The sequence below is a fragment of the Ambystoma mexicanum genome, chromosome 6p (assembly GCF_040938575.1).
Source record: "Ambystoma mexicanum isolate Mex_15411 chromosome 6p, UKY_AmexF1_1, whole genome shotgun sequence".
NCBI classification, from domain to species: Eukaryota; Metazoa; Chordata; class Amphibia; order Caudata; family Ambystomatidae; genus Ambystoma; species Ambystoma mexicanum.
The window spans coordinates 1,178,780,142-1,178,798,499 of NC_090935.1; the positions used below are offsets into that span (position 1 = coordinate 1,178,780,142).

Below are 18,358 nucleotides of genomic sequence, written 5' to 3' on the forward strand. Positions count from 1 at the left end.
AAGATCGGGCCTTCTTGCTTTACATACATGCCTGTCCATGATGGAGAAAATGGAACATTGACAGAAGTTATAACTCTGTTATCGACCCTACACATGAAAATGGTGGAAGAAGTAGATGAAAATGAAGAGGATGAAGATTGGTTTTCATACCTGTTCTCATGGGTTCCAGCCTGGCTGGGAATGAATTTAAGATACTGATAGCAATACTAGTGTTAGTATTGCTGGGATTCTGTCTACTGAGAACAATCATAGGACAATGTAAGAGGACAGCAAAGAAAGGTGTTGGAAGGTAATGATCAATGTGAATGCTGTGGCTGATGAGCACACACAAACCGAGAACACCACCCGTGAGCACCTAAAAGGAATCACTATTGCACCCCAGGAACAAAGTATTATTATCCCAAGGATCATCAGAACTATGTGGGATGTTGGGTGTTCTGTATGCTAACCTGGGAGTGTTGTCATAAGACCTGGAGTGTGGATGACCACATAAAGAATGCAGGTGACCTGAGGGGGGTGACAAAGATATGGATTCCAAAGAAACCTCAGTGTGAAGAAAAGGTGAAGAAAATTAAGGAGGTGGTACATTGTTGCACGGACCTATCCGCTGCTGTTGTTATCAGGGACGTCATTTAGGGGTAGCCAGGGGTCGCAAGTGCGACCCCTGAGGTCTCCCTTGCTACCCCTGTGGTCTCCCTTGCTACCCCTAAAAAAATAAAAATGCTATTCTTTTTATTTATTTTTATTTATTTTAATGCAAGCTCATGGGCTGTGGCCAGCGCCATGTGGATCTTTGATTCTGGAGTGGCTGGCTTTCTTCTTCAGGCCACTTAAAACAAGAACATGGGTTCCACAAGTCTAACACTTTCAGCAGTGACCCTAAATAAGAAAGAATAGGAATACCAAATAATGTGTCTTTCAGGAATTCTGTACTAAAATTGCTAAGCTCATTAAAGGTTTATTTCAAGCACACTTAAGGGATGATGTACTGATTTAGTCTGCACTTCATCTCATCCTTTCATCCTTCGGAGGTCGATAAATAAGTCCCAACACAGGTTGGGTGATATTGTGTGTATATTCTTTCTATATGAAGCGTTTAAGCACAAGTGTTATATAATAACACATCATTATCATTTGGCTATGGGTGTCTGCTTGCATTCACAGTAATTTGGTAATATGGGCCTATACATACAGATCTTAACAATACATATGGCGATTCATTCTTGCTATGTAACCATATTTTTTGTAGTGTACTTAGGAACAATGTTATTTGATGCCACTTCCTGTTTTTTCAAGGGGTGAAATGCTGTGTTCCATCGCTTCCCTTGATATCACTTTGTGCGGGGTCAAATTACATCACTTCTTGTGATATCAGAGGTCAAGGGTCGTCTGATGTCACTTCCGCTACCCTTGGCTTTTTGGTGAAATGACGTCCCTGGTTGTTATGCTATTATCTGTATTTTACGTAGTAGAGGTGGTTCAAGGCGTGCCCACCTGATAAGGGGCATGCAATGATGATACTAACACTTATACAAACCATATGTACACATTTTCCTTAACCAATCCCTACATCCATAATATTTTTACTGTTAGCCACGTTCAATGTCATAGCTGGCGTATATCAAGGTATAAATCCTTTTGTGTAACCAAAATGAATTGAGAGTATGTAAGCTACAATCTGTTTGTTCACCAGTTTTCCGTACTTTATTGAATTGATAATAAAGTTGTATTTTGCCATATTCTTTGAGTCTGTCCGGTTATTGGGACCCGAAATCATTTATTATGGTGATCCCATTCGGCACTTGGAATTCTCCAGGTGCTATAGCACATTACCGAGCCACCAGCTTCACCGCGGGAAGCTGGGTTTAGTGATGTAATCTGCTCTCTGCTCCTTTACCCAGCCGTAATTTGCACATTTACAAGTCCTATTTGCTGAGCCTGTTTTTTTTCTACTGGCTGAAAGGGACACCTTGGTAATCAATGGGCCATGACTATAACTGGGGTGGGGGCCATTACTGTTAAAAGCAGGTTTTCTACATGCTAGCCACACTATTGTTTTCCAAATTTGCATCCTACACTTTCGTAGAAAAAAAAGAAGTAATTTCCAAACTCAAAAATGCTGTTTAAACTTGCATTCACTAGTTTTCTTTGAAATGTGTTTCTTTTTTTATCGGACTACTGTGTTTTATCAAAGTTTATATTTATAAAGATATTATATGCTTGTCAACTGCTTAATCACTGTTTTTGTTGTGCTGACAGCAGTTATTAGGAAATTAAACTGTGGGTTCACGGGTGCCAACTTTTGATTTTCACTACAGGGTCAGAAATACACCCCACCTCCGCCCTGAATATAAGCAACCAGCCCAACACATGGGCTGGCCAAACACATTTCATAGTACTTGTTTTTTTTTTTATAAGGAATTGCAAAAAGTCACACGATTAACAAATAGTTTTTAATATATAACATCTCAGCAACAGTCTCTCAACCTGCTGAGCTACCCCGGTAGCCTTCTACTTTGTGTCTATGCATCCCTTAATGTACTAAAATTCTCAGCATTACCAACAGTATTTTGGGTGCACCACTGCCATGGAAGTGGTCTAAAGTGGAATTGATAAGTGTGGAGTTTGGAAAGAGAAAGAAATTGCTACATTTTTAAACTAGTATTTCTAACATTTCCTTTGAGCTATGTTCAACTGCCAGCTATACCTCCTCGGTGTACACCTCCTCGGAACTCCGCCCCCTCTCCAACCTGCGTCTCCACATTTGTGCGATCTCCCCTTTAAATTGTTTCCGTTTTCACCACTGAACAATTTTAAAAGAAAATCGAAACAGTAATTTTCTTTTTTTGTGGCGGTTGGGAGGGGAGGGGGTGCTTGACGGGAGGATGTAGAGGCGGTTCCGAATATGACTCTCCTAGTAAGCCATGCCCAATCACCGGTGAGCACAGATCTTTCTTCGGTTGCTAGGTGTGGCTTTTGCCAGACTACATAAACATCCCACGGGAAGACGACGCTTCTTCTTTTTCGTACTGTAGCTTACAGTGAAGACGGGACCGGCTTAGCCAGAGTAAGTGTTTGCTCTTTGTGACGAGCGTCTTCTTCTTCTAGAATACTTTTAAAAACAAAAATTGCGTGCGTTATTGCCTTGCAAGGCTTTCGGATTCCCCTGGTCAGCGGACGAGGAGGGTGAAAATGTGCTGAAAGATGGGTGTGACTATTTGTGTTACGGGACAAACACGTTGATTTACATTGTATATAAGGAATGTTCTAATACTTTTATTTTTTTTATTTTGTTGGGGTATGTAATGAAAAATAAAAACGATCAGTTTCTCATATTGGATTTGAGAACACGGAAAAAGTCTGCATGGCTGTTCGCCATGGATGATGAGTCATAGGAAATGACTGCTTGATTTGGTAAGGAAAGGGGGTGCAGCCATTGCCGTGACACTGTAACGTACAGTTAAACCCAATCACCTACGTTCGCGAACTTTCTGCAAGTAAAAGACGTTTTTGACTTTGACGTTCTTTTTGGTGCGCTGCGCTTCGCTTCATGGGGTGCACTTGAGCGCAGTATCTTTAAAACGTACGTCCGCACGGGACTAGAGAGCTTAATACTTTGCGAGGATATAATTGAAACCTCCCCGAAGCTACCTTTCCCCTACTCCCGCCTTTAAAAAAATGTAGCTGGACTGATGCGCGCAGCACTCACGAAGGTTGCAAAACGGGAAAGGGTGCGGCTCCTCGACGTTCGCTTGTTTCGCCGTCTGCCGGAAAGGGGTGAGTCAGCTCTGCTCCGAGTGCGTGTGCCTTATGCGCAAGGCTTCTTGGCAGTGCTGCAGGTTGGGTTTTCTCAGCAAACCTAGCATGCCAGTTTTTCTGCGGTGGAAAAACAAATACTCCCTTTCGGTGCTTTTTTGGCCGCATATTAAATGCACTCTTCCTTATTTATCAAACGGGCCAAATCATTCACAGATGGCATTTTTGGTGTGTGCCATTGTGTCAGGCGGGCCGGTGCCAAATGAGGCAATTGTAGGTGGGTGCGTACCAAATGGCATTTTTGATTTTCGGCTGAAAAGAGATTTTATTAAATCCTGTTCTAATTTTGAAAACGCACTTTTTACAAAAAAAGGCACCATTTATATTGTATTCATTTTAATCAGCGCATTACTTACTTTAAACCATACAAACCAGAATAGAGCAGTTTACTAAAGACAGGGACCACTTGTATGAAAGGACGCTGCATGTGCACAACCATTGCTGTGTCCTGGGTTGCAATAAAGCAAATGGATATTGGCAGGGACGTCATTTCATGAAAATGCCAGGGGTAGCAGAAGTGACATCACACGACTGATGACCTCACAGGAAGCGATGCCTTTTGACCCCACCCCGAAGTGACATCAGAGGAAGCGATTGAACACGACCTTTCGCCCCTTTACAAAACAGAAGTGACGTCACATATCGTAATCATTTTTCGTAGTGTACGTAATGCTATCACCGTAACGTGTCATTAATATCAGTGTGTATAGGCTCGTATTACCAAATTACTGTGAATGAAAGCAGACGTCCAAGGCCAAATGATATTATATACAATTAAGCCCTTTATATATAACAAATATACATAGAATATCACCCAACCTGTGTTGGTACTCATTTATCAACTTCAGGATGAAAGGCTGAGTTGGCCTTGCTGGGATTCGATCCTGTAGATCCACGCACATCATAGCAGTGAGCGCTCAACCCCCTGAGCTATCTAACGGCTATAGTAAAATGAGGAATTGTGTGTCTGAATGTTCACAAAGTCAGAAAGAAAACTACTTTGTAGTGGATACCATTAAACTGGTAACTGAGACTTCACACTAGGCCAGTGCATGTGCAGGTCTGGTGCAAAGTTGGCCACGTGTCAAGCCTGCGTGCATCTACTTTTCAGGCCTCAGAGGTTTGCAAAATATATACCATTGGGAGGGTTCATACCTGTGTATTAAAGAATTTAGAGTAGCACTGGGAAGGCAGCGCACTCACACAGCATCCCGTACTCTGGCACTCGTTACCTCATACATGCAAACAAACATCCTGAACAGGATGCCATGGAGCTAGGAACAATACTCATTACAACAAAGCCGACCCTGACGCTCTAGTCAAGTTATTCTTTAAAACGATATTGCATGCAGTTGACACTATCGATCGCTCTCCTTTTTGCTCCTTGCTAAACCAAACCCACCACTTGCCTAAGCGCGTGGTTGACATCCGAGCTCCAAGGTATCCTTTCAAAAAAACTTGAGGCCAAGGCCAAATTGAAAAGAACACCATCTGACACCCACAAATCCCTGTTCTCTACATCTGCCAAAATGTACAAACCCGCTATGCTACAGGCTAAAACCCCCACAAACTACAATTGGCAACGCAAAGTCAAACACATGAGATTGTCTCCATCCACAGAGAATTGGAATCCGCTCCTCCCACCCCCGTCACCCCCCCACTCAATCTCACCAAGAGGCCTTGTGCACCAATATCCAAAACCCTCCTAGACACAATTTCCACTCGTTACAAAAAAGCCAACTAAAGCAGGTCACCATCAGCATGAACACACAACCTCCCCTCATCAACCTGCCTCCAACCGCCTTGCCAGACTTACCGCCATTTCGCTTTAACCTTGTCACTGAAGCCGAGGTCACCACCATCCTAAAAGGCCTGAAGAAGTCTAGCTTCAAAGGAGACGCTTGCCCAGCAGCAATCGGACTCTGCTGGGATGCCTTGACCCCATTCATTACAACCTTCATCAACTCCTTCTCCACCTGCCTGGTCCCCACTGGCCTGATGGAAGCATGCATACTTCTGCTGCTCAAAATAACATCACTGGACCCCACCACCCACACCAACTATCGTCCTATCACCACAGTCCCTTCTGTATATAGCAGCTTACCTCCAAATCAAGCAATACCTAACTGCATCCTTGGAATCTGTCAATCAGGTTCCCCCCCCTGGTCATGGCACGAAATCAGCCCTGCTTGACCTAAAGAACTAGCTTGACAAGATCGAGGCTGCAGGGAAGTTTAGAGAAGCCCCTCAACACTCACACCAGAGAAAATGCAACCCACTAGGGGAAAAAAAGCCCAGCACACCCGTTGCAAGGAGAACAAGGTTTATTCTCAAAAAGTCGGGTATGCAATAGCAAAGAACTCTGCTGCCATGGAGCGCTCTAACGAAACCAACATGGACAGAAACTTATAAGAGAAAAAAGCATCACAATGACGTACATCAAATAGGGTACAAATCAAAAGCTGGTTCGTGTGACCCTATACATAGGTGGCCTGCTTCATATGGGATACCAGGTAATTGGTCCCAGCTTCTCTTATCTTCTTCCACGTGGGGCCCTTCTCATGACGTCTTCATGTGCTGGGCTTGGTAATTGCAAATTAGAGTGAGATTCGATTCTCTACTTGCTCTGTGGCCTAATGTGCACCTGGTACCGCAGACATGGGTGCAGAGGCTACAGTCGAGGTAGCCTCTGCACCCATTCTTATCTCCTCAAATCCCAGCTCAATACCAAACACATCAGCGCCATTCCAAGTCTTCCCAATCTTGATGTTAAATGTGTTACTTTTCACTCCCTGGCAATCAAAGCACGAACCACAGGGGTCTCTGGCATTCTGTTGTGATTTGTATAACAAATGGGTGGCCAAACAGTTTTATGGTCTGTGGTCTTGGGCTGGATGGATGATGCCTTGGAATGTTAGGATATTGGGACATGGGCATCTGGGCAGTATAACTTTGAATTTGGGTTGGGCTGGGTCAGAGGCTTTTCTCTCCTCATGGGATAACTGCTTGCAGGGAGCTGTCGCCCCCTCATGGCCTTGCATGGTGCGTTCTTTCTGCGTTACATGTGCTAGTGATATGAAACAATGAGAGGTTTCTGGATCTGGGTGAGCCTGGCCTGTCTCACTCCCACCCCAGCTGAACCCTGCTCCTGCATTCACAAATGTATCTCTATGCTCTGTGCCTGGGCCTAATGTCCAGGCTGCAGGGTGGCACCAGGCCTCGATTTAAAGATGGCTATTTTCCAAGATGGTGTTTTGTGTCTAATGCAATCTACATCCACTCTCGCTATATCCTAAATCTAACTGCAACCCATGTCAACCCCCCTCCCCTAAATGCTGCTCAAGCATCTACCACACAGTCTTAGGCCTTTGCTGCATTTGAAACCTCTTGGGAGCAGTGGGGTCTGGGACAATCCCCTCTCTTCCCAACAGGAGCCTGCACTTATATTACTCCTAGACCTCTCGCCAGTGTTCGACTTGGTAGACCACAATCTCCTCTGACACCACCTCACATCCACTGCCAGCTTCTCACCTACATCAAAGAGGTGGATCACCTCCTTCCTGGGGGACAGAAACATTAGTCTTTGCATAAAATTAAAGTGCCTTCCCCCCAGCCCCTGGCGCCAATCTCCTGTGGTGTTCAAGGCTCATGGTTCCCCAACACTCTACATTTTGACTAAACCATGTTCTACCTAGACAGACAGAGTCTGTATCTCCTATACCAGCTATGCAGATGATGCCCACATCCTCCTTCCCCTTTCAGGCAACTACTTTGATTCTGACTCATTGCACGCTACCAGACCATCCAGGCCTGCATGGCCACATACCTTTGCTTTAACAATGAAAACACTGAAATGCTCCTTGTGGGACCTGGCAGTGCTCAAAAAACATATCCATCTATATGCTTCCTTCACCATTGACTACATCTCGATCCCAATCTCCCCAACAGTGAAGATACTGGGAGTTCACCTGGATGCCTCGCTCTCTCTTACTTGCTAAATCAATGCTATTGCCTCCTCTGCTGCCCACACCACCAAACTTATCAATGCCTGCAGACTGTTTCTATCCACTGACGGCTGCCTCACCATTGCCTGTGCCGTCATTGGCTCCAGACTAGATTACTACAATGCACTATTTGCAGGCACCTCGGTGCATACTATCTATAAACTGCAAGTCATCCAGAAAAATGCACTCCGAGCTGCTCAACATTCCCAGGCAAGAACACATTTCTGCCGCAAGAAATGCTCACTGGTTCCCAATAAGAGAACGGATCACCTTCAAAACCTTGTCTACCGGTGCCTCTCGAACTCTTCCCCCGAGCTCACAGAAATTCAATTCTTTAAAGCCCAGTCAACGAGAAAACCAGATCTGCATACTCACCTTCTCATCACTCCCAAGATTCAGACGGGCCAGAGCAGGCGGCTCGAGTTTCCCAGTCATTGCAGCAAAACCTTGGAATGCACTACCATCTGCCCTGAGAGCCGAACAATCTTACTGGTATTTCCACAAACATATGAAAACCTGGCTCTTCTCCTAGGGTACAATCTGATTAGTTCCTCCCCCTCCAACCTCTACTGTCTATGAATACGACACCATCTCCATTGAAACGTGTACTGCAGCCAGCACATTGATGCCCACAGGTTTAGTGTTGGTGAGGCCTGATATACCAGAGGTCTGACGGGTTACTATGAGCTCAACCGTTCAGCTCCTAAGGACCCAACAACCCTTCCCCCAGAACAGAGGACTCAGCCAAGGGAATGTTAGAATTGTTTATTACAAAAGCCGTTGGGATCATCAAGGACATTCATAAATCCCTGCAGTCATCAAGTCATGTCAACCCATCACACATACTCATTGGGTGCTCAGAGTGGTATACATTATAGATTGCCCTTATGCGTCTTGCTCAACTGGCCCTTCCATGTCAGGTGGATGACCTGCCTCTTCCCCATGCAAACTACATTGTTGTAGGGTTGCAGGATTACCATTGGCCCTTGCCTCCTGCCATCCACCGATTTCTGTCTGATTGGCTGGAACTGGTCTACTCAGACCTGGGACCCAGTTTGGTTCTCAGTGCTCTGTGCACCTCTTCAAGGTGATGTGAATGACTGCGTGCCCAATGTATCTGTTAGCTGTACCACTTTGCCTGTGAGAGTGCTCTCCATGTTGCAACGTTGTCAACTTAATCATGTTTCACTTGGTGTCTGTGGTGCTGAGAACTGCTCATCTTCCCACTGTGGGTGAGTACCCATTGTCTAGTTCGGCTGCACGTGGTTTAGGACCACCAAATCGAGCCCTTCTGGTCTGCAATTATGAGTATTTATTCAGTTTTTCTGCAGATGGCCCCTTGTTGCCTTAAATTTGGAATGTGCTGCTTGTCTCTGACTTCGGCTGTGAGCCCTGGCCTTCCTGCTCTGTGCAGCCTGGGTCTGCTTTTCTCTCGTCCCTTGTCCTGCAGTTTGAGGCCTTATGTCATTTTTATTACACTTAGGCTATGATTTCTACACTTATACCGTACTATATTTCCTATAGGTCAGTTATATTTGGTCCTGCCGGGCTCCTTATATGATCTTGTAGTTCCATAGGGTTAGTTGCCATAAGCATCTGCAAGCTTGCTCTGCATCTCTTTGTTGCCTTGCGTTCAGGGTGCCTGCATTTGGCTAATGAGAAAAAAAAGCGTTGACAGTATGTATATCCATACTCTATCTACAGAACTGTACACGAGTTTATAAAGTTGTGCATGGTTGTAAGTGTACTTCATGACCAACGTGGCTATGTCGTGGTGTCACTAATGACGTCGGCACAGTGGTTTCTCGACATTTAGTCAGCGTCATTCATCATGGCGTTTGGTTCTATGACCACTGTTGAAGCACCTGTGTCCATAAAGTTATTCACTGGATTAAGTTTGAATGGCTGTCTGAAAGAGTACTTCTCTGCATAGATGTCAGTCACTGGTGCTCCTGGGGGCTGTCCGAATAGTGAGGGAACTTGCGCATTCTTGACTCTCCGGGCTGTCATGATCATGTGGATGAGGGGGTGCATTCCTGGGACCCTCTTCAAGAGCGCTTTAAAAATAAATCTCAGACACCGTTTGTAAATATCAGTCTATAAATAACTAACTCAAATGTATAAACTAATCAAGAACTCGGCAGATCTAAATTCTGTAAAGGCACCTATGGAAAAATGGAATAGAGCAAAATAGCACCAATGTTGGTTACTGACTGCATTAGAACTGTATTTTGGGAACTTAAGAATTGCACAATTTCTTTGTTGTGTGTGATGGTGAAAATATGAACTGGTTATCTTTAGGCCCTTGGAATGTGCATCTGTTACTGGATGGGATTACACCAGAATAATTGAGTCCAAATAACCAGACAAACTCAGGAAGAAGTCTGTTTTATTAGCATTTATCTAAAACGTGGAGGTTACAATGAACATCAACTGACGTATGCTCATTCTCAGCAATTTTCGCACAAAATAAACTTTTACACCCTTTTCATACATCATAATGAAAGCATTCTACATGGCAATAGTAAAAAACCTATTGGGGGTCTGGATTGGTTAAGGGTATATCTAGATATGCAATTGTATAGGAGCTAGGATTGTTATTGGCTGTCCTTTATCAGGTGGACAATTTATGCCCACCACTTCAAACATGTCATTTCAGAAACATCAGTAACTCAGTGTTTCATTGAATTCTTAAGCTATAAGGTCCTTCGCTATACAGACTAATACAATTGGTTTGGCACGCGCGTGCGGTGTCTGGAACATTCGGTTCATTTAGCAACACATAAGCCAAGACCCAGATGCAGGGACATAGGGCATGGAACTGCCTCGCCACCCAATTAGCCCCACATCTCATCACCCACGCCTTCTGCCATGAAATTGTCTTTGTACTTGGCCTTTCAGAGTATTCTTGTCCTAGGAATTCAACAGGAGTGAGTGCACTCGCTATAGTTTCTGGAAGTTCAAGACGAATTTCAAGCCTCGACTCACGTGACACAAGATTCTGCTCATTCTGCAAGCTTTAAATGTCTTTAAATAAGACTTGGCAACTGCTGAGCGCTATCTTGCACCTTGACGTGCGAGGATTCATCCTCTGCAAATCTATTCTTCCGCGTAGATGGCTGACCTCGATTCCTTAGGTCTTGATTTCAGACAAGAGTCTTGCAACGCGGCTTCAGCACCTTGTTTGTTTAACTGTGGCATAGCCTTCATTTCTTCTCCATGACTTTTGTCTTATTTATCTCATGATACTAATGCCCAGCTTCTGTACAATGTCAGCTTTGCCTGCATTCTATTCACTACTTCTAGCTAGCATATACGATGACTTGTCTTGCGTTTCAGCATCTGTACAGTCTTATGTTTTCTATCGTGTAATCTTCTTACACTTTAAAGTTCACCTAATTTGTTCGTCATTTCGTCTTCAGGATGCATAAGTTGTCTTCATGCACACTTTATTGTGACATCAGTCCGACTGTCGTCTTAGTTCGTTCTCATATTTCATCAGGGATCTCATCCAGAAGGCTGTCATTGCCTTGTGTAGACATTCAATAAGGTTGTCTCAATGGTTTCAAACACTCACTGCGGTATTGGTATGATAGCTGGAGTCAGACAAGACACGGCCTCATGTCTCCAATACAAAGGAGGTAGGGGGGGTGGGATCTCCTGCGTATGTATAAATCTGCTCCTCTACACTAGGACCTAATCACCTTCAGGGTGTAATGCAGTCCTTGCCAGGCGCACTCTGCAGCTAAAACTGCATACGACTTGACACGGGGGTTGAAATTATTATTGGATAGCCATGAGCCTAAAGCAGCTCCTGGGGAACGTGGAGCTAGTACATAGTGTTCCACAAATCCATCTTCCACTTATGATGCAAACGTATCATTTTTAGTATTGTCATTTTTCTAGCAATTTTATTTTGTGTGGCCTTAACGTGCTGGGTGGGCTTTTGGGGGAATGCGCTGGGGGGAGTTAGGGGGTCTGGGGGTTGATGCCCACTGGGGAACTAAAGTCCAAAGCATGAAAATTGTCAGAAGGATTAGGATGCATGTGTGCATTTGGCATAAATGGGGATTTGGGTAGGATGGCCGAGCTCCAGTAAGCTACCCATGATGGTCAGGCATGTGGATGGGTGCTGAGGTAGTCAAGAGAGTGGGTATGAGAGACTTTGTCCAGCTAGACCAATTTCATTGTTGTAGGACCTAGCTGCATTCTGATGGCAGAGATGTTGTGCTTTGTGTTTCAATCTGGTATATGGAGGTGGATGCGTGCATGTAGGCGGATGTACCTGTGGCTGGTGTACACCGACGTGTGCGTAAATGTGTACCTTGAGCCTCATTTGGATCTTGATGTAGCTATGTAATCGGATCGTCTGGCCTGCTCCGAGATTATACTTTACCTTGCTCTGGGAAATATATTGTGGAGGCACTGAGGGTGTCCAGTCCTAGGTGTCATGAAAGTAAGAGTGAAACGCCGAAAGATTGTCAGGTTTCTGGAGGGAATAACCAGGCTTTTAGGTCCTTCCTGAAGGAGCTGTAATTCTGCTCACAGAGGATGCTGAATGGCAGTGAGTTCCAGAGGGTGGGAGCTTGGACAGAGGATCTTCCAACTCTGTGGAATTGGGATCACAAGGAGTGCAGAGCCATATCTGAGGTTTCTGATGGGCTGATACCATCTCCATGGGAGCTACCATGTGAGCTTTTGTTTGGCGGAATCCAGGGCCTGTCTTGTGGAGAGCATGGTGTAATGTACATGGCCCTGAAGGTTCCTCGTCGATTAATGGGGAAACTAGTGGAGCACACTAAGGGCAGGAGTGACGAGTTCTCTGGGTGAAAGGGCAAGGAGGAATCTGGTTGCTGAGATTTGGATCTACTGGAGCTTTCTAAGCTGATAGGCGGGCACGTTCAGGTAATTGGCATGGTACAAGCACAAGAGGATGATGGCCTCCCAATAAATCTGTATATTACACATAACATTGTTTTAAACCACTTGTGCATATCGATAAAAGATTTGCAGGTCAATAAGTGACCCAGGTCTGTTTTACCTACCACACCCCATTGCATCATTTATTTGACGGGAGAAGATTCAGGCAGATCATCAATGAAATGCCTGCATTCTAAGCAATGTACTTCGCGCAGTTCTCTGCCTTGCTCAATGTTCACCCACAGAGAAGAATATATTTTGCTAAATTGCTCACAAGTCTCCTCACTGCTGCTGTTTTTTCCAGAAATATCAGTTTAAGATGATTGTACAAAATAGGCTGAAGTAATTTCAAATTCTGAATGCATACCTTTTTTATACCATATGTACTAACCTTTTGCAAGGGGGTTGGCTATTCCTCCCAAAGCCTTATAAATATTTTGGTTTTCTGAGCTTCCAGTGTCTTCAGAAATTGTCCAAACCTCAGTTGAGCATGTTTGTAGAATAGAGACCCGCATTTCTAGGCATAGGGCACTCTTCAGTGTGCCTGACGAAAGCTGTTTTTTCAAAATGCGACTTGGCCGTGTTTTGAATATCGCCAAATCTTGCTGCCATATACCAACATTGTACCTACCTTGGTTTTTATATACACTGACCCTTAAAATACAGGCTCCAGGCTTAATCTTGGGCCCCCCATCCTCAGTGTTAGCTCTGCATTTATCTTAATGTGGTTTAGCCACTATGCAAAAAGAATGCCCATGTAGCAATAGGAATCCCCTACCTCGATTCTCTGCATGTTTAGGTTCCAAGAGTGCTGGTTTTTGCCTTGTGCATATTCAATGTATTCAATTTTAAACTCTGGGCTCTAAAATCATGCTCTTGAGTAAATGAGGCTTTGCTGCATGCCTGCTGGCCTTACGGCTGAGTCGTCCGCATATCATTTTTCCATATGGGGTATTTTGCTAAATTGGGGATACACTTTAAAGACAGTTTGAGAGGTTAAACTCAGAATGAAATAAATAAAATAGTAGAGGGACTAGAGGGCAGCATTGCCTGACTACTTAATGTGTAGCAACATGTGCAGAGAAGCTTTCAGCTCTTCAGCGCCGGACTGCTGCATGTGTGTTTTCATAGCAGTTATAGAAGGTCCAAAACACGGGCAGAACCTTCATTCCAGTCGGCTGCCGCCACATAACACGTGCATGAGACACGCATATTGACCATCTTTCTCTAGGTCATGTAAGGCTACCTAGAACTTCTCCTCACCCCAAAACCCTAAAATACTTTTCTGTAATATTTAACATAAAACTGTGATCTATGGTAGAAAAGACCTTCGAATCCTGCATATTGTTAATGCAATGAGCCCATTCTTCAAACCTGTTTTTTGGACCTGTAATACAAATCTTACTAGAAGTGTCTAAAATAGCAGTAGGACGATGGCAAAGGGGGGTGGTGGGGCAAGGGGCATCCATGATGTAGGGTGTTCTAAAAAAAAAAAGTCAGTTGTTGAACTGTCACTCCAAGACTTTGGTATGACTCCTGACTGAGCGATTGCAGTTTTCCTAATGGGTCCGGTGTTTCCACCACCACACCGTCCTCCTTAACTGCTCTAGCTTCCCCTTTTCATGAGTCCACACTCATGGTGAAACCAGCAAGCATCCTTGTTTCTATTAAAATTTGCTTTGGGAGGATTGCTTCTAATGGTGGAGTTTGACCTTATTGCATCAGTCAAAGCTCCAGAACTCTTGATAGCTATGGTTTTACGTTTTGGTTAGTTCCCTGTTTTCTCTTTTTAATTTCAGGGGACTGAATAATGCCCACCAAAAAATACATATTTTGAGATGGATAACAAATATTGGATGTTTCTGGTACTGCAGCATTTTGTCGGAGATGGGATACTTGACCTCTGAGTCGATCATCACTGTACTTGATTTTATCCACTGTCAAGTTTTCAACCCTTGTAAACAGATGGCACTCTACCAGGCAAATCATTAAGATGTGCCCAGTTATCACAGTAAGTGGTTTGATTCTGCTTAATAATGACAGTAGTCGGGTTCCCTTACGCTCTTGTACAGTAAATCCCGCTTTTGTCCCATATTCCGCCATATCCAGATAACACGGCAGTGCTGGGCTCCATTCTGCCCAGTTACCGGTTAGCCAGCAGACTATTCTACCCAGTTGGCAAAGGTACCAGATAAAATATTGGCAAAGGGAGGACCACTTTTATAATGTAGTTACCACAGTAGTGCCAGAGTCCTTGTCCATTTCCCGCAGCAGGGCAAAGTGGCAATTATGCAAGCGGAGAAACTGTGCTACATTAATTATGGCCAGTTATTCCTTAATGTGGGTTGCAATAGTGCAGAAGTACGCATGGTGTGGCAAAAGGAGCCATCTAGAAGTTGGTTTACATACAGGTGGGTGTTCTGGATTGAATCTTGCAGGCTGTGCATACCCATCAGTAGGTCTACTGTTTAACTCGAGGCGTATTTGCATTTCTTGTCTGTGCTTGCATGGAAAGGTATCCCCATCTGGCAAACGCTTGCATTTGCTGTGCATAATCTGGAAAGCCTTCATTCCCAAACTCTGCCTCCCAGGGCTGCATCTGAGTGTGAACAACTTGCCACACCCTTGCAAAGCAACATGCTGCATCAACACAAGGCCTACGTATGAATGATCAGTTCGTGCTACATGGACGAGGATGAGCCAGGAAAAGCAGAGCAGTGAACGATTGGAGCGGCTGCTGGAAAATCCGGGTAGAATAAGAACGAAAGGTGAAGTTTGTACAACACTAGTTATTCGCAAACCCCTGCTTTCGGTGTTTTATGCAGGGTTTCACAGGTCCTGCATGTTTGTGGCAATGCGCTAAGCAGCCACGCGGCACCACGTCATGCGTGATGCCTTCAGTCCTGGTTGTGCACATCAATTCAGAATGGAATGAAATTACAAGTCCCAACCTGCAATGTGCAAAACCAGAACAGGCCGAAGCCGTCAGATGGGAGAATTTGGAGCACATCACGAAAGCTGGTGTTTAGTGTGAATTTTAAGGATCTATACGGCCTCTGAAAACCGATTAAAAAAAAATCCCGACCGACTGAATAAAAAAAACGCTGTTTTGATTCTTTGTGGATCAGCCAATAAAACAGTGCAGACTGTGGACGGAGCATTTTTCTTCCAGCACGCAATCCCCGTCCAGGCTGGACCTGGGCTCTGATGCACTTCTTTCAGTTGCACAATTCCTTGTCCTGCTCAAGAATCCGCATAATGGAAAAGCCACGGTCTATCATGCTTTCTGGCCAACTGCATCTTCTTAGAAGCTAGCAAATCAGAGGCCAACTTCAGGCTTGTGCACAAACACCTTCATCTCACTGGAGTGGCAGATACAGGGGCACTGATGAATTAAACCTTAGATTACTTTGCAGGAAATTTGACGGCAAGCCATTGCTTTGGGAGGAATGACCCGAGGCAGTGGTACGAATGGATTGACTGCGCATTCGCCCATCGGGATATCTCTGATGCTGACAAAGTTTGCCAGGCTTGCTATGCGGAGTTAATGCTCCACAGGAAGGAAACCACATATGAGCCACTTCTGTAGCTGATCTCCCACTACACAAATATTTGGCCACAGCTGGCTTTTCCAACTTTCAGGCAAACTAATGGGAGGCGGTAGCATGTTGCCTACCTCGCTCTTGGGCAACTCCTAGCCCAGGTTCCCCAAAGGAAAGCACCTTTATTGGTCACGACAAAATTGCTGTTCTCCCATCTCTGTCTAATAGCGGGCAGACAGTAAATGAGTCCCCAGCACATGTTGGGAAAGTGAGATCTATGGAACCTACTGCATTTTGCTTGTTTTGAACCCTGGACTGTTTGGAGGCAAGTACTTCCCTGTCCGGGTTTACTCATTCTTGTGGGGGTTGGTTGGGGGGGGGAGGGAAAACTGACCAGTCTTCAGTACTGAGACAATGCCTCTCCATTAATTCTTCTGTTACAATTGGGCATATCCCCTTACAGAGAAGTGCTGTGTGGATATTTTGTATACTTATATAATGGCTTTTTGGTTACTTTCCATATGTGCCTAAGACAAGCTTGTGGCAACAGTGATAGTTGCATGTTTATTTTACTCATGCAGTTTTGCCTTCACTGTGAATGGCTGCTAAAGGTGACTAGCACCCTAAAATGGCCATTGCCGCAAGGTTCTTGCTGTTTCTTTGACCTTATTATTCTTTGGTCATCCTGCCTTCTCAGGAAATGCCATATATGGAGATATTTCCCGGGGAAAGCTGTGGCTTTCAGGCAGAGGCATAGACTGTAGGGCCAGAGGGCTAGGCCCACCTAAAATATGTAAATGCCCGCTCAGCAGCATTATATGGGCATTTACAGATGTTAATGCCACTGCAGTGAGCCCAACTACATAGCCTGATGCCCCACTTGTTCCTGGCTACGCTTCTGCTTTCAGGGGCTAAGTGGTCTTGTGTGTGTGAGCCAGAGAAGGGCTGGGACTGTACTGCTTTAAGTATGCTGCTGGGCAGATGTGACCAGCTGCTAAACATGATTGGATAGCGAATGGCTGTTTGAATTGTACAGATCCTTACCATTGATGGGCTTGCTCCAGCCTGAATCTTGCATAACATGGCTCCTGCAACGGTCATCGGATCAGTTGGAATCAAGGCTTCTATGAAGAAGAGCATCCTGCTGACGATCCGAAGAAGACTACTGCATCAACTCTGTCCCGGTGAAGCCACGCTCCTTTGTCTTGATCTCAAAAAGCGTTTGTTGCTTCGACCTCTGGACCGGTGTGAACAACCAGTCTTTACCCCTGCTCGAGGATCTCCCTGCTGAGCCTTTGGAAGAGTCTCTGGACCAACTGACCAGCTATCTCTTGTGCTATCTCGCTGCAGCAGTCCTTACGAGTGGAGCCTTGAAACCTTTTTCTTAACTTTTGCCACAAGTCTCCTGCTCCTGCATTTTCAGACCTCCATACAAGGGAAGCTGTGCTGCTCAAGTGTTTGCCGCTGTACAATCGCCTGTCACTGCCTGTCCGTGGTGACCTTTGTTGGATCTTGTCTTGTGCATGAGGTGTCCCGTGGCATTCTCCCACAGAATTGTCTGGCTCAGTCTTCAACTGTAAGCTGTCTGGAACAGATCCCTGTGCACCATGACTAACTGAAACTAAATTCCATGAAACGAGTGTCTCTTCGGTCTTGACTATCCTCGTGGTAGGAACCAGTCTGGAACCTCAACCCTGGTATTCAGAACTCTGGGACAGGGGGATAGGCCCACTTTGCTGTTGCTTTTTTCTCCCTGTCTCCCATAGCTCCCGTAGTGTAACTAGAGCTTAAGTTCTGACCCCAACTCACGCTGACCTTTGGAACCTCGGATAATCATTCTTCCGCAGGCCTATCGTAGTGTGTTGGATAGCGCAGTTCTTGAACTTTACTTGAGCTTTTATCTACCTTTGCAACTCTTGCAATAATCTTAATCACTGACGCTGCAAGAAGAATGACTTGGAACTGGTGACATTTGGGCACCTTGCGGTTGTACTTGGTAAGACTCGGGGAGGCAAGACTGTCATTCATTTCAAGAATTCTACCTGTTTTCTATGCATCTGACTACTCGCCTGTATT

At 44.9% G+C, this 18,358-nt stretch overlaps 1 protein-coding gene across 1 annotated transcript in view; it reads left to right on the forward strand.

Annotated features, from left to right (window-relative positions):
- Positions 1–2,931: 2,931 nt before the first annotated feature.
- The window catches only part of LOC138510292 (annexin A1-like), a 109,931-nt gene continuing 94,504 nt past the window's right edge, over positions 2,932–18,358 (forward strand). Inside the window, exon 1 of the mRNA XM_069625823.1 lies at positions 2,932–3,067. The gene's annotated coding sequence lies outside the window, so the exon portion shown is untranslated. The remainder of the gene's footprint in view (positions 3,068–18,358) is intronic.